The sequence below is a fragment of the Melanerpes formicivorus genome, unplaced genomic scaffold (assembly GCF_026170545.1).
Source record: "Melanerpes formicivorus ecotype bairdi unplaced genomic scaffold, bMelFor1.0.p_v2 SCAF_62, whole genome shotgun sequence".
Classification (NCBI taxonomy): Eukaryota; Metazoa; Chordata; class Aves; order Piciformes; family Picidae; genus Melanerpes; species Melanerpes formicivorus.
The window spans coordinates 1,585,433-1,602,667 of NW_027142414.1; the positions used below are offsets into that span (position 1 = coordinate 1,585,433).

A 17,235-nucleotide genomic window follows, 5' to 3' on the forward strand; every position below is an offset into this window, starting at 1 on the left:
TGTAATTTCCAAGTGAAGGATATTAAATGAGTTGGAGATTGTGGATACTGGCCACATAAAGGGGTTTCTGTTTAAACCAAGCAGCTAATTCTAATTTGGGTCTAGTTACCATACAAAATGGTGGTAAGTCTCCTTGGCTTCTGCCTTGAGTTTTGCATTTGGCTTCTTCCTCTGCTCATTCTGCTGCTGTACCTAAAAGTGGGCACCCGAGTGTGGCAGAAATAGATAAGCTGTGTGCAAAAGTAGCTCTTAAAATTGTATGTGTCTGGGACTCTAGAGCATAATCTGCTCCAAACTTGCCAGGGAGGGGTGAGTTTTAACGTGTACATTTCTTGGTTGTAGTGGAAGCAAAGTACTTCTAACTCCATAAAAAAATTGTATGTATAAAATGAGCAGGGTTGTTCTTGCAATGAACACTGCTTTTCTTTCTGCACAGTTCTAGGGATTGACTTCTTGTTTCCTGTTTTGTCTTCATCTAAAAATATGTAAGTCTAGGAGAACCGGCTCCACCCTCCTAACTTAGAGAGTACCACTGTCCACCTCCAAGGCTTTGGGGTTCTGTCAGGTGTGGGATCTGGTGTAAGGCAGTAATGCAGCACTGCTGCTGTATCTTCCTGCTGTTGTAGTAGGCTGCAGCCAGTTGGATTCTTTAGGACCGCTGCTGGTGATGTTATTTGACCTCAGTTAGATGCAATGCATCTGCAATATTTCTGAAAATTGTGCTAAATGCAGAACTCTATTAAAGCTAGAGCTTTAACTTAGCTTTTGAAAGTGGCTCCCATGGGACAGGATATTTCCAGGGTGCTGCACATATGTGCAAGTTCATCACCTTACTTCTTGGCTCTAAGAGAATGATGCTGCTGTACCGAAAGGCCTTAAAAGCTGTCCTGCATCTTTATAGACATAATCTGAAGTGATGGCAGATGAATAGATAATAGCAAATAGTGGAAGGAGCTATTTCAGTGGCAGCTGGTGGCCGTGCCACCTATTGAAGGGCTTGTGCTTTCCGTAAGGAGATAAGCATTGAAGAAATGCATTACAATGCAGTCTCAAGCTGCACGAGGGGAGGTTTAGACTGGGTTAGGAAGAAATGCTTCATAGAGAGAGTGATTGGCCATTGGAATGGGCTACCTGGGGAGGTGGTAGAGTCACCATCACTGGAGGTGTTTAGGAAGAGCCTGGATGGGGTGCTTGGTGCCATGGTTTAGTTGATTAGATGGTGTTGGATGATGGGTTGGACAAGATGATCTCGAATGTCTCTTCCAACCTGGTTTATTCAATTCTATCAGGCTTGCTGACAGCATTCCTCTAACTTTGTCAGTGTCTACAAGCCATCTTTTACTATTATAAAGGTACAGCCAGTATTTTTAGGAGCGGGACTTGTACACTTGGACGCAGGATTGAAAATCAAATCTGTCTTCTATAGGCTTTAGCTTGCTCCATGCTCTGTAGAGCTAGTAATGCTGTGCTGCATTGAGGCGACACGGTTCTTTCAGTGGCAGTAGCTGGTCTTGCACTCTTTACTCTTCCCCAGTTCAATCTTAAACTGTAGGAGTAGTAGCTGCAATTTCTACAGCCATTTACGAAATGCACATAAATGTGCTTCAGTGGTGATGGTTAAACCCTTTGTGTAGGGTGTGGTGGTTTTTAGTTTGGTGTGGTGTGGTTTGGTTTTTTTCCAGGTAGGGACTCTTACACTGAAGTAGGCCAGTTGGATCCAAAGAATTCTGGATGTCTTAAGTTTTGCAAGGCTACCAGTTTTTGTCCTCTCTTCAGTTCACTTGAAGCAACAAGTGTGTTGGCATTTAAAAAAAAGGCATAAAATTTGTGTTCTGCTCTACTTGAGCTGTCACCTAAGCTACTACCCTTCTTAAAGCTTGCAGAAGTTGTTAAAGTCTAGCAGCAGGAACTCTCCTGAACTTCACAGCTCACCTATCAGATGTGCACACTCTGAAAAATCAGGATTCTGTTTAAGCTAAAGATGGTGGCTGCTAGAGCTTTAAATAAATAGTCAAGTTAAATTTTTTGCCATGTTGTCACTAGTATAGGTGCTTCCTGATGGTGAATAGGATGGGGGGTGGGAAGCCTTCAGTGTGAAACTAGGGCTGATGATGCTTTTCATATCTTTATCAGTTGCCAATGAGGCTATCTGAATTTCAGGAGTTTTATTGTGAATGATAGATACCTAAAGTAGTTCTAAATTACCTGGCCTGAGAACAGAAAGAAGATGAGCTTTTCTTTACCACAAAAGAAAGAAGGGCTTCTTTACCTGAAGCACTTTGGCAGCAGCGTTGGAACTGAAACCAGTTGTTGCTCAAACATTCTGCAATGTGTGGTTTGCAGATTTCTGCTCTGGATGGAAAAGCACCCACAGGACAAAGCACTTTAATTCATCTGCTCTGTTTTGTGAAATCTGTCAGAGTATGAACACCTGTAATGTGTAGCTGTGTTAGCTCTTACCCTAGGAGGATGAAGCTGTCATGATTCATTTGTGTGTGGTTCTTGCATTAAAAGTAGTTCAAAATTCAATGAAGCCCCAGCTCCCAAACTGAGTCTCACCTGTGAGGCTGACTTCAGGAAAAACTCAGTGTGTTTACCAGCACACTAGGGTTTTTTAGTGCTGAAATTGGAACTGAGTGGGAGAAAAAAGAAATTAATCTGTCACACTTGAGTAAATTTGAGCATTCTTAAAACTTGCCCTTCAACATCTCTGGAATTGACCCAGTTATGAGGCAAGTACAATTTGAGCCCAAGCATTTGAGATTCTGATCTAGGCTGAATAGCTGGTGAGTGTCAGAAGTAAACTAAGTTTTGAAGTTTCCTGTTGGAACTCTAAGAATTTACCTCCAAGATATGCTTCTAGTTCTGGTGGCATGAAGATAAACTCAAACCAGAAAAGCTTCCACAATTGCTTCACATAACCTGGAGACTTCCCCCTCACCAGGCGCTCCAGAAGAGATGGGAAGGGATCAGTCGGAAAATCTGATGCAGTTTGCAAAGAGAAGGATTCAATTATAGTTGAAGCTTAGCTTGTGCTGTTGAGTGAATCACAGCACAACAGTCTAACTTCAGCTGTCAGCATATTTTCCTCTTTATCAAAGAATATTGAGTTCCCTATGTTAAAAAGCAGGTATCTTGTCTCACTATCTGTTCTTTCTATTAAACTTGATACCTTCTCAGGTGTCTTATGCAACTCTTAGCTTACTGTTGCTTGCCTTAAGATGTCCACTTCTGACCTTAGGTGCAGACCTTCCTCTACAACTTCTTCCAAGTTAACCAGCCTGCTGATAGTGTCCCCCTGACAATACCTACAGACAAAAACCTTCTAACTAACTTTTACCTTATGTCCAGACTCTTGTCAAAGTCTGCTCTATACCCTCCAAGATATGTTCCCTGTCTGTGCTGCTTCTATTCGGGCAGGGCAAGGAGTGGGAGAACAGTTCTGAACTTGGTAGTTCTTGCTGAACCTTGCCTGAAGCCTTCCTTCTGGCAAAGGTGAGTCCTACTTCAGGAATTCATGCTTTTCTTTGGAAATCACTGGGGCAGTAAATCAAGTTAAACTGAACATACATTTTCCACCTGACATGTCGTCTTTCAGTTTGTTCAGCTTTGATAAACTCTTCTCAGGTGTAGAGGTGTAACCAACCTTTCAGTGCAATGATTAAGTGCAGCATGTCAGAGCAAAAGCTAAAGAGACTTTCACTTCTCCTTCCTTGTCTTCACCTTGCATGAAGCCATGGAGATTACAAGCACTTGTATTTGGGAAGTGCTAGAAGGTTGATGATAGACATGATGAGGTCAGCTTAGATTAAAAGGACAAAACAGGGTGTTATCTTTGGCTGTACTCTGGTTAGTATTTATTAGAAAGCAAACCTAGGAATTACTACAAACAACCTAAGCCAAGCATGTCAACTCTTCACCGTATGGTAGACTAATGTTCATGCATATCCATGCATTTCCTAAGGCAACCAATTAGGATCAAGTGAGAAGAGATAATCTTGTTAAATCTCATGCCAGTGTTCTGATGGGTAGAGCCATGCTTATCTAATATTGTTTTAGTGGGACTTGCTAGTGGCTTTTGTTTCACCTAGCAGATGCTGATGTAAAAATACAAGAGACTCTTGGCATCTGTTTTATTGCCAGGTGATTGACACCAGCGCTAGGCAGTGTTTACAGAAAGCATCTGAGTGAAGTCAGTGCTGGATTCAACAAGATGCTAACTGAAGACAGCATTTATAAATGCTGACACTGATGAAGCTTGTTTAGTTAATGCCCTATACTAAATTACAATCAGGATGTGATGGCTATGAAGAGAGGAAACCTTAAAATAGGCAGGGGGCGGGGTTTGAGGAAGAATTTATTTCCTGAAGAGTAGAGAGTATTTTCTTCCTCCTCGTTCCCCAGCTCTGTTGTTATGTTTGGTGATAAAGCAGTTGCTGGGCTGCAGTTTCAACTCTAAGTGAACCTCTTGTCAAGCTGCTGTCTGGCTTCTATTCATCTTGAGTACTTGACTTGGAGGCCTAAATTCCTGAAGTACAGGGCAAGTATCAGAAAGTTTCCTCTTACTTTAGAGAGAGACATGTCTCTTAGTTTTCTGCCCAGAAAATACCTGGTGGTATCTACTGTCATCTTATTCACAGCTCATCATGGTTAGAGTATACAGCTGGCTTTTGGGAATCATTCTGGATGTATTATAGGGTAACATCTATGATAAATCTGGCGCTGTATGCAGAGGCTGCTCGGCTTAAACAGTTTTAATTGGACAATCTGCTTTCAGATGGTGAGCCTGACTTTGTAGAAAGCTTTCCTTGAAGTGTGTTTTCTCCTTTGGGGGAAGTCTTTTATGGAAATTGACTGAGATTATAAAATCATCCCAGTTTAAAACTCAAATGGCAGTGATTCAACAAACATTACAAACTATGAAAGAGGCACGTAGGGAGGTCTGAATGAATAAGTGGCAAGTGTCTGTCTTACTTGAAGCTTGGAATCCTCTGGTAATTGCAGTATAAACTCTAAGGCTAGAAAAGAAAAACAAAAGGCAGATGTTTCTTTATCAGTCTGAAAGGTCAACAGTTTTCCTCAACCTCTGACTGGGTCAATGTGACAGGATAAAACAGAACTGTAATCATTTGCATTCACTTAATTTTCAATTCTTTCCCTTCCTTGATTTGCTGACATTAATTTATGCCAGGGAAAGCTTCCTTCCTTAGATTTCAAATGATCCCTATTGCTTACTTATGCTACAGTTATCTCCTAATGAGTTGAGTTATCCACAGGACTGAATGGTATGGGGAGAGTTATTTGCTGAAGTGAGATTGGTGCCTAAAATCTGCAAGCTGGAAAGGTTTGTGCTTTTCTCCTTGCTGGTGGTGTTGATTGACCTTGCCCAGCTGCCAGACCCCTCATCACTGGTTTTTTTTTTTTTTGCCTGCACCAGCATGGATCTCTTGTGTGGACTGCAGTCTTTCAGGAAAAAGCCCCAATCTGTCCCATCATGGGCTCTGAGGGCTGCAGGTTCCTTCAAGGTAGGTCCAACGGTTGTAGCATGGCATCCTCTCCACAGGCTGCAGGGCAATACCTGGCATTCCATTGTAGAGTGTATTTTTTTGCTTGTAAATACAGCTTTATTTCCTTCTTACTGAGCTGGTCTGGCTTAAATGTTAATGCTGGGGGAAATTTCAGCCCACTACACTGATCCACCTTGATGTCATGTATGGGCTGTAGAAGAACCTCTGCTTTGACACCTAGAGCTCTTCCTTCTCTGACCTCATTCATACAGTGGCTTCTTGCTTCTCTCCCTGTCATGTGACATTTTGCCTTTGGACTGTTTTCAGAAGCACCACCACTTTGGCTCATGGTCTCACCTTTGGTCTTCAGTGGGTATGTTGTGGAACCAGCTGTGTCCAGCACAGGGCAGCCCCTGACTTCTTACAGAGGCCACTTCTGCACCATGCTGCAACTGGTGTGGGTCCTGTTAGAAGCTTTGAGAAGCTCCCTCAGTTCCAATTGAGACCTGCCTCTGGCCAAGACTGAGCCAATCAGTGCCTCTGCAATAATGTGTTTGAGGGGAATATCCTGTTAGCTGTGCTCTTTTGTTCTGGAGAGGGTAGCACCTGAGAGACACCAAGGTCAGTGAAGGAGGTGAGGCACACCAGGGCAGCCATTCCTCTTCAGCCCATGCTGAGAGTTGTTCATCATTGGAATGTGCTGCCTAGGGAGGTGGTGGAGTTACCATCCTTGGAGGTGTTCAAGAGGGGATTGGACGTGGCACATGGTTTAGTCATGAGGTCTGTGGTGACAGGTTGGACTCGATGATCTTTGAGGTCTCTTCCAACCTTGGTGATTCTGTGAGATGGGAGGTTGACCCTGTGCAGTCTTTAAAGAGCAGCAGTAGGGGCAGAATCCCACCTGCAGACCCCATATCAAATCAGGGGACTGCTCCTGAAGGTGGCCATTGCTGAGTGCTGGAGTAGTTAATTGCGCAGAGGGTTGCAGCCCGCTGAAAAGATGCTGGTGAGAGAATTTTGTGGCGGACTGTTTCCTGTGGCAGCATTGCCACAGGGGAGGACTGTGAGGAGTCCTTTCCCTGAGGAGGGAGGAATGGTAGAAACAACACAGAACATCCTGGAGCTGACCACAACCCCCATTCCCTGTCCCTGTCCGCCACTGGAAGCGGGAGGAGGTAGTGAATTGGGAGCAGAGGGGAGTCTGGGAAGGCATTTCCTATCATCTGGGGTTTTTCTCACTTTTCTGCTCTGGTTTATTGGTGAATTGATGGTGGTTTTGTTGTTTAGATTAAATTGATTTTTAACATCCCCCCCCAAGTTGTATTTGTCTTTTTGTCCATGACCATAACTGGTGAGTGTACTTCCTTTGTCTCAATTCTGAAGCCTTTCCTGGTGTTTTCTCCCCATCCCACTGGAAGGGGGTGGGAGTGACTGAGTGGCTTGCCTGATGCTTTGTTGCTGGCTGTGTGGACTTAAACTGAGACATGGAGACCCAACACAGTCAGTCAGACCAAGTTCTACACTGTCAGCCTACAGGCTGAAGGAGCAGTTCTGCCTTGGTCTGGAAAGCCTCCAGCAGAGTCAGCAATGGATGTGCCTGTACTTCTGGAAGTACCACCAACGTGGAGTTCACATGTCAGTCAAACTGGTTGTGCCCTGAAGTCGACTACTTCAATCCTATCCAATGCTGTGTGGATCTCTTACAGAGGCTGCATATGGTTTTGCTGTGAAACATGCAAATGCATCTAAACAAGCTTGAAGATGTAGTCTAATGTTGACTGAATACTTTCAGGTTCTCTTCCCAGGAAGGCATTGATTGTGCACCTTTTTTGCATAGGAGTGCCTTTGCTTCCAGAGTACTGCAGTTCTGTACTGGTTGTGGATAGCTGATTTGCTGGCATGTGTGTGACTTCTGTAGTAAGTAGGGGAATGCCTAATCGCCTTACTTGAAGTTCTTTGAGGTTCTACACACTAGTGATGCTTCAGATTGTGGGGTATCATAGTATCAGTCAGGATTGGAAGGGAACACAAGGATCATCTAGTTCCAGCCCCCCTGCCATGGGCAGGGACACCCCACACTAGATCAGGCTGGCCAGAGCCTCATCGAGCCTGGGCTTAAACACCTCCAGGAACAGTGCCCCAACCACCTCCCTGGACAACACATTCCAGGGCTTCACCACTCTCATGGGGAAGAACTTCCTCCTCACGCCCAGCCTGGATCTCCCCACCTCCAGCTTCATTCCATTCCCCCTAGTCCTATCACTACCTGAGATCCTGAGAAGTCCCTCCCCAGCCTTCTTGGAGGCCCCTTTCAGATCCTGGAAGGCCACAATTAGGTCACCTTGGAGCCTTCTCTTCTCCAGACTGAACAGCCCCAACTCCCTCAGTCTGTCCTCATAGGAGAGGTGCTCCAGCCCTCTGATCATCCTCGTGGCCCTTCTCTGGACACGCTCCAGCATGTCCGTATCTCTCTTGTAATAGGGGCTCCAGAACTGATGCAAGTTCTTTTGCAGTGGGTTGGGTGGGTGATGGGTGCTAAATCCCACAGGAATTCAAGCACCTGGATGCTATTTATTTCTGTAAGATCTGGCTCAGTGAGGAGCCTCTCAAAGTCTTGGCATGACACTTCAGTGCTGTTACAGCCAAACCTAGGGGTTTGCTTTTCATCTTTCCCTTTTGGAAGAGAACACAGTTGATGGTAGGCAGAAGTGCTATTACTGGTCCTGGTACTGAGTTATTCTGAAAGAGTGTCAGATACTGCAATTCCTGACAAACTTCAACCTTGGAAACTTAGAGAAGCATCTATATAACATCTGGATCTGGTGTTCTGCATCATTAGAATCCAAACCCAAAGCTTCCCATGTTTTGATTCCCTGATGAAAGTATGTTTGACCTTTATCAGCAAAAAGCCTCGCTAGTTATGTCAGTGCTGCCCAGTGAGGCCAGAAGAGAGGCATAGGATCATGACAAAACTTCACATCAGCTTTCATTTGTGAGCAGCTTTCTTCTTAGTTGCAAGTGCTGAAACTTGGTATGTAATAGTGCTAGTGCTCTGTGCTTGACAGTGGAAAGGAATATAAAATACTTGAACAGAAGGAACTTCAGGGAGAAGCTGTTGCCCAAATACTTAACTTATCTACTTAAATAACTTGTACAAAAGACCAAAACTTCTCTTATTTCTTAACAAATGTGGTTTTTTTTGCTGTTGCTTGAGATCAAAAACTTTTCCCTTGTTACCTTTAAATTCTGTGTTTTGCTGGACAGCTAGAAGCTAGTCATTTTGCTCACAGACCTCTTAAGGTTTCCAGAATCAGCCATCTTCTCTAACAGTTTAATCTGAGGGCTTGGGACTTAATCAAGTTGTTTCTCAGTGCCTCATGAAGGATATGCCCCTGCAATAATTCACAAGCACTTACTGACCTTACACTTTAGAGCAGTGATGGAACTGTACTTTCTTGCATTACTTGCTGCCTTTTAGCAGAATTTTGTGGGAGGCTCAACCTTTAAATAAAATAAAGCAATTTAAAAAAAAAAACCCAAGTCTATCCTAGCTGTAGAAGCATCACTGCTTCAGTTAAGATTGTTGGCAATTAAGGGCAACAGGCAGCAAGCTTGGTTGGGTACTCCTAAGCTGCAGCACCCTGTTTCTAGTCTGATTTTTGGCCCATAAACAGTTATTTATGCTGCCTTCATACTTTTAGCTTGTGTCTCCAAGTTCATGTCCAAGTGTATTGTCTGATCCAAGTGTGTTGACCTTGTTGCTTTGGCCTGCTGCCAGGCAAGTCATTCCTGTGGCAGCACTGACACCTAAACTTTGCCTAACAATTGAATGGCTGAAGATGGATTTAGTCACTTGCTTTGGTGGTCAGGGACAGCTGTAGATGAAGGTGGTGGATAAAGGACAGCTACTGGAGGCAGTCTGAGCCTCCTGGTTGAAGCACTGGTTTATCTTGAAAGGAAGGCAGCTTTTAGGCTGTAGGAGCTTGTTATAATAGTGCAGTTCCTGATAGCCAGCCTGTGCTAGCTGTAGGGGTGGATCATGCTGGCTCTTTCTGTTCCTACTGACTTAGCACTTCTGGTGATTGACAAACGAAGACGCTTGTAATTGCTTCAGCTGTTTCTTTCATGCAACCTTCTAGTGAATTGAGTAAGGTTAACTTTTGAAATAGCTTCTTAAAGGCTAATCATTAATAAAAACAGTAATTCATGTCTGCTTGCAACTTGTCTTTTGGCGACCGGATGCTCAACTTGACGGTAGGTGCACCGCTGCTGTGACAGAAGCCCAGCTTCTTAACTGCTTTCAAAGGCTAGTTTAACTCTTCCCTTCATCCATAGCTGCATCAGTAGTAGCACCTGCTATTTAGTCCTAAGCAAGAGGCAATAACATAACTTACTGACACTGGGTAGGTACATGACTTGCAGTAAATCATAGAGTTGAACTGAAGAACTCCAAGCAAAGTCTGGAAGTGCTAGCAGTGAACTTTAATGCTGTCCCATTACATAAACCTTGTGAAAAAAGTAGTTGCCACTCTGAGTCTCTGCTGCAAGTTAAATTCTAAAGATCAAACGCTGCTTTCCTTTCCTGCAGAGTACACCTGGGAGCCAGGCTAACGTCGTTGTGCTTACTACCCTCTGTTCAGACTAAAGAGTTGTGGGTTTTGTGTATTTGTTTTTGTTGTTGTTGAAGTTCTTCCTTGGCAAAAGCAGAGCTTGTGTGTACTCACCAGGAGTTGTGATAGCTGAGAATAGGAACAAATATTAATGTCTGCTAATAAGAAGACACCTACTCCACCCACATTTGTGCTGACAGTTGCAGTGTTCTGCTATGATGTTCCAGCCAAGTGTAAGAGCAGTCTTACATGCATGAGGAGTAACTTCACTTCCAAGGAAGTGTAAGGCAAACTATTTCTTCAGCTTTTTAAAGATAGAGTAGGCTAAGGCTCTCCATAAAGCTTGTTAACGGGGGAGGATTTCCCCCCTACACTTTGAATGGGGCATGTCTCAAAGCAACAGTAGATTATTTCTTTGCTAATGTGAAATGAGGCAGACCAATGTGAGAACAGTTAAGGGGTTTTGGGCTGACTTCAGCTGAAAGCAAATCTCTCTGCTTTTAACAGAAATACTTTGCTTGTGTCCTGTGCTGGCAGAACTTTCTGCCTACACTATACATAGTGTAGCCATCATTGAGTATCAGAATTGTCTGGGCTTGCTGTAAACATCCACACTGGCTATCTACAAGAACTTGTTTGCTAGAAGAGAAAACTATACATCTTCCAACTCTGCTGAAGTGATATAGAATAGAATAAACCAGGTTGGAAGAGACCTTCAAGATCATTGCGTCCAACCCATCAACCAATCCAACACCACCTAAACAACTGAACCATGGCACCAAGCACCCCATCAAGTCTCCTCCTGAACACCTCCAATGATGGTGACTCCACCACCTCCCTGGGCAGCCCATTCCAATGGGCAATCACTCTCTGTATAGAACTTCTTCCTGACATCCAGCCTAAACCTCCCCTGGTGCGGCCTGAAACTGTGTCCTCTTGTTCTGGTACTGGCTGCCTGGAAAAGTAAGACTTGTAAGTCCCAACCTTGCCATCAGAATTAGTTTCTATCCTGCCATTGTTCCAGATGCTTTCCCTGCGTACCTGTTACATAGGTGGTGGATAGATCCAAATTGTTTACATGTACTTCTGAAGGATAATCACCTTTGCCAGTGACTCTAGATCTTAGACCATTTTCTGGGTTTCATGGAGCTGGGTGGGTGAGCTTGGAGACACTCTAAACTGGCATACTTTGTCATGTTGTACTTGCATTTACTGAACTGTGCAAGGTCAAAAAGCAGCCTCTGGAATAAAGTGGTTCTGGGCCCCTCAGTTTAGGAAAGCTGTTGAGTTACTGGAATGTGTCCAGAGAAGGACAGCAAAGCTGGGGAGGGGTTCGGAGCACAGCCCTGTGAGGAGAGGCTGAGGGAGCTGGGGTTGCTTAGCCTGGAGGATGCTCAGGGGGAGACCTTCTTGCTGTCTACAACTACCTGAAGGGAGGTTGCAGCCAGGTGGGTCTTGGCCTCTTCTCCCAGGCAACCAGCACCAGAACAAGAGGACACAGTCTCAAGCTGCACCACAGGAAGTTTAGGCTTAATCTTAGGAGTTCTTCACAGAAAGAGTGATTGCCCATTGGAGTGGGATGCCCAGGGTGGTCGTGGGGTTGATGTCCCTGGAGGTGTTCAAGAAAAGACTGGATGAGGCACTTGGTGCCATGGTCTGGTTGATTAGGTAGGGTTGGGTGATTGATTGGACTTGAGGATCTTGGAGATCTCTTCCAACCTGGTTGATTCTGTGATTGTATTGCATTGGTTACAGTATTGCTGTGTGATGCCTGGGGAAAACTACTTTCAAACTGGATATGGAGCAGCACCTTGAGGGCATGATCATGTGGCTCCTCAGAACCTGGAAGAGTTATCTGTGGTGCACTGGAAACTAAATTTCCAGAAGGTTTTGATGGGTGAGTTTGGCCCTGTGTATATGCTGAAAGGCCTTTGTCTGAATAGGGGAAGGAAACTGAGTCCTTGGGTATGGGTTTGATGAACTAGACTTAGTCTAGTTGGGGCACACTAATTTAGACTTCTAACATCTATGTTCTCTTTGCTATTATGTCTGAGGGCCACACTGTGTAAGGTTCTTGACAGCTGCTTTTTATTCACCATTGTCAAAAATTTAAGTACTTGCTTGAAATAGAACAGTGAGATGATTCATCTGAATGTAAGGCTTCACTGCTCATCTGTTGCTTATTAAATCTGAATGCAGGATTGTTAGTCACCTTCAGTTCTTGTTTAGGTCTGCAGCATGTGAAAGTGAAAATCTGTCATGGGTGTATGTAAACAGTCTGTTAAAGCATTCAGTCTGCAACCCTGAACAAGGCACTTGATAGGAATGAGGGAAGTAGGTGTGGAAGGTGTAGCAGTGTTGAATTTAGCCTCGAAAAGAAGATGGTATTGCTGTCTGCACATGGGATGGAGAGAGCTCAGAAATCCTTGTTGCTTTCCAAGCTAACCCAGAATTGAAATGAGATGGCAAAAACTTGACCAATGTACACAGTGGTATGCCAGGGAAGGAAGATAGAGGTTGATGTGATTTGTGGCTTGATGAGGTGATTTGCTGACTTAAGCTGAAGGCTCAAATCTTGTATTAAGGCAATTATGATAACCATGGGATACCTTTCATTTAGTTCTATGCATGAGCATCCAAGTGGTGATGTGATCCCTATGTGAAGAGGAGCTTGAGTGGAGGAAGTCAGTGTCAGTGTCTTTGACTTCCCTATTAAGCATAGGGCAAGGCCTGTCGTTTGAACTGACTCCTCTTTTTGGAGTAAATGTCAAAGCCCTCTAGTGGCTTTTACTGCACAAGGAATGGCTGGATTGTTATCTGGAACAGAGATAAAACACAGATAACAAACACAGGTGTTTGGCTCTGCAGGAAGAGGTAGCTGGAGGTATGCACTCTGGGGACATGGACTGTGTAACCGTTTGAGGAGGAACGATGGAAAACATCCAGGAAATACTTCTTAACTTGAATTATTTAAATGTTTTGAAATGCCAAGCATTCCAGAGGTGAGATGTGTGGGTACTTTTACCTTTTTATGATGGGAATAAACCTTCTCTGAGGAGACCACTACAGAAGAGTTTGATCATCCCCTTCTATAAGAGCCTGAGTTTTAAGAAAATAATCAGATCCTCTGACATTAAAATGGGAAGCTAGCCAAGACACACTTTCAGAATTGCACAGTAGAGAACCACATCAGCAGTGTGAGGTAAAACAGGTTTTACCTCACACTGTGTAGATAAAAAGCACACTGCTCTACAGCACAAGAGCAGTGGAAGACTGTCCAGACTTGGGGACTTGGAGCAGCTGGAGGTCTGTGTGGGCAAGTCAGCTACAGGTGTGAGCTCCTAACACTTTGGTTCATGTCCTAAAGTAGTTGCTTAGCTTTGAATGCTGTTACCTGTGTGTTATCTAACACTTTCTTTTGAGGAGTAAAACCTGGGATGGCTAGAGAAGGTAGAAAGGTGTTTGGTGGCATAATTGCCTCTCTGCACTTGCTTCCTACCAAGAAGAAAAACTGGAGTATGCCTTAAAGAATTTTCAAGATCAGAACTGCTTGCAAGGCTCTTGCCTTCAAATCTGACCTTTAAATATACCATGGCTTCTAGTAATGATGTAGTAGTTCAACTTCCCTTCAGTGTGTTGCTGGTGAAAGTCAATTAGATGCTTTAATTCCACTTGAATAGTCTGCCTGCCTAATGATATAATTAATTGGGCATTTGTGCCATTTGGAGGTGCATGCATTGGTGTGTAGCATACTGATAAGGTGTCTCAGAGATGGCTTTCTTGCATGCTTAATATAAAGTGCTTTGAACTGGAAACTGAGCAATTACCTCTGGAAGTAATTAATAAAAGCAGTGGAAGTTGTAGTTATTAGATTGTACTGAATGAACGAAGATTAGGTTATGCATCAGGCTTTTGAAGACTTACTCTCATCTAAATGTGCTGGTGGACTGTAGAATCTGTGTTCTGATAACTTACTCAGGGTGTCTAAGTTGGAGAACTCCCAAATAGCTGCAACATGATATAAAAAATAAGCCTAAAATGCAGTTAGGACTTGTGTTTGCTCTTTTGTGGTCTTTGAAGTGATGCTCCCCCAGTGTGTTAAGGCTTTGTCTTAAGAACTGAAGGACTTCACTTCACTAGGCTTTAGGATATTGAGTGAAGTAGATCACAGACTTGGTAAGAGCTTTGTTTAAGGGTATCATAGTATCGCAGTATCAGTCAGGGTTGGAAGGGACCACAAGGATCAGCTAGTTCCAACCGCCCTGCCATGGGCAGGGACACCCCACACTAGATCAGGCTGGCCAGAGCCTCATCCAGCCTGGTCTTAAACACCTCCAGGGATGGGGCCTCAACCACTTTCCTGGACAACCCATTCCAGGGCTTCACCACTCTCATGGTGAAGAACTTCCACCTCACATCCAGCCTGAATCTCCCCACCTTCAGCTTCATTCCATTCCCCCTAGTCCTATCACTAATTGATATCCTGAGAAGTCCCTCCCCAGCCTTCTTGTAGGCCCCCTTCAGATACTGGAAGGCCTAGGTACTTTGTCCTATTCTAATACAGTGGATGTGTATCTGGGAAAATACTTGCCCAGTCCTTTTTTTTTTTTTTTTCAATTCAATTTGTTTACTTCAGTAGGAAGAGAATAAAGCTTCTGAACAAACTCAGTGTAGTTCCTCTCTTCCCCACCATTCCTCCTGTACCGTCTTACTTCCTAGCTCTAAAGTAGCAAGAGTCACCTTGCCATGTAGTACTTCTGCACAGCCATGGCTAGATGTCTGAGGGGGTTAAGCAGGTATTGACTGCTGCTTCAGTCTGAACAGTGTGGACTCGTTCAAATGGGAAATATGTACAGACAAGCTTGTCAGGCTTCTGCTCAAGACTGGAAACTGAGTCATTATTTAGCAGGCAAGGAAATAATTTAAGGCTATTAACCACTGTATCAGCAGTTCTGGAGTCCAATGATTAAACACTGAACTGGATTCTTCAGCTTGTTTCATCATGGATACTACACTTGATTACAGTTGTGTGGTTTAGTTTATCCCAGGCAGTCCTGTTTGATACTGAATTTGGACATTCCTGGGCTGGATTGGTAGGAGCAATACTGAGATGGCAAAACAGTTGCTAAAGCTGGCATGCAACTTCTATAGCCTCTTTGAGCAGTTGGTCTAGGTGCATCTGCCAAAACCTATAGCTCTTGGTCTCCCACAAATGTACATGCCTTAGATCTGCTGTTTTTAACTCTGAGCTTGTCAACAGCTGAGTGGGTTTCTCTGTGAAAACCGATGATGTTAGCAGCAGTCCTGCTTGATCTCCTCCTCACACCCTAGGTATACTAAGCTGGATTGTCAGCAGTGTGCATATTCTGCCACAAATTTGCAGAGTGGGAACACTCTAAAGGGATCTATATGTGCTGTGGGTAATTTTAAGAATGAAATGCCACATCAGACTGGTTACTTTTTCTGGTTCCTTTCTTGTCTACCCCTTGTAAATGAAGAATTTTAAGGGCATCTCTGCCTTCCTGCATGTGCTGCCTCATTGTTTGCTTTGTGCTGCCTTACTTTTTTACCATTCCTCATTAGGTGGATGGGTAATTACTTTTTTTCCCCTCTTACAAAAGAGCTGCCATGTGTTTCTAGATTTGCAGCTGAGAGAACAGAAAACAAACTCATCCTTCACTGCCTCTCCCGATGCTTTCTATCCCACAGGGCAGTTAGGTGACGGGAAGGGACAGTGCCTGGACCTCCTGTGTTGTGCTAACCTCTGAGGGCACAGGGTACTCCTTTGAGATCCTAAATGGTACTTGGCTCTGCTGTGGTTGGGTTGGTGCCATGTTTACACTTAGCTTGCCCCAAAGGTGGGGAAAGGGAAGGGAAGAATGTCAAGTATCTTCAGCTTGCCACAGGATGTGATTAGGTAACTTAAGAGGATTTTCAAGTCTTTCAAACAATGAGTAAACATGTCAAACATGATGGAAAGCTCCAGAGTCTTACATGGACAATCTAAGTCTCTGTCAAACTTGGAGCATCAGGTTAGTGTTGAATTTTTGCTCTGTTTTGACCCCTCTCCTTTGAAGGGGAAGGCACCAGCTATTGTGGGAGAGGCAGCAGGAATTTGCAGGCCAATAAAAGAATAATTTGCCCCTTCTTCTGAGGATTAGCTCACTCAAAACCATGAGATACTATGAATGAAGCTATATCCTCTTGTGAGGAAAACCATGGCATGTTACTCTTGCAACTGTATGGTTTGGAGTCTCAAATTCCACTGAACTGCTGGGCTTGGGTTGGTATATATGTAACTTCTTTAACAGCCCAAGTAAGCCAAGTAACTCCACAATATGCATGGCATGTCTTCACCCAACTGGAGTGATCCTAGCTTTGGTAATGCTTTGTGCATATTTGTACCTAACATTTCCTTGACAGGTGAAAAATGTCAGACAGTGCATAGTGGTGCTCTGTCTTGTCCTCACTGCAATATCCGTGCAATGGTATAAAAACAGTAATAGGTTCTTGCTTAACCCTTCCCCACTGCAGGGTGGTTGCTGTACTGGTTAGGTTAAAGCAGTAGCACAGCTTCATCCACTTCTGTCCAATGTTATTTATCCATCCCCTATGCTAAATAGCCAGGCTGCATCAGCAACTGCTGCTCTGTAGTTCAGACATTGCATGTAAGTGAAGCCTGTATCCTTCACAACTGTAATTGGAGGTAGAGAAAAGACCTCTGTGGTGTAAGGAGTTAACCACATAGGACATCTTACCACAGTGATGCATTATGGTATTCTTTTCTTGGATATGCTTTTGGTGACTCTCTGAATGTGCCCAGAGGCTGGGGCAGAATAGCTTTCCAGGCATTAAATGTTTGCAGAATGTTGACAGCTTGGTCCTCTCATCTTTTTCTACTGGCTTGGTTTGTGAACTTGATCAAGTTACTGTTTCCAAAGCTTTTCACCTAGAGTGGGATAATGCCTGCCTTACAGGTATGTGGAGGAGCTGTTTTCCTAGTCAATGTGCTGTAGTCAACAGATAAAAGGAATCTTAGAAGTGCAAAACCTCTGAAGCTTATGATATGCTTATGATATATCCCCTTTAAACAGCTTTTTGGCAAAGTTTAGTGCAAT

At 43.9% G+C, this 17,235-nt stretch overlaps 1 protein-coding gene across 9 annotated transcripts in view; it reads left to right on the plus strand.

The window, feature by feature from the left end:
- The window catches only part of SMOC1 (SPARC related modular calcium binding 1), a 184,094-nt gene that overhangs the window by 40,562 nt on the left and 126,297 nt on the right, over positions 1-17,235 (plus strand). Inside the window, exon 1 of one of the 9 annotated variants that reach the window (XM_068162119.1) lies at positions 12,000-12,014. The exons of the other annotated variants lie outside the window; for them this stretch is intronic. The gene's annotated coding sequence lies outside the window, so the exon portion shown is untranslated. Of the gene's footprint in view, positions 1-11,999; positions 12,015-17,235 lie in introns of those variants that run through there. 9 annotated transcript variants of the gene reach the window in all.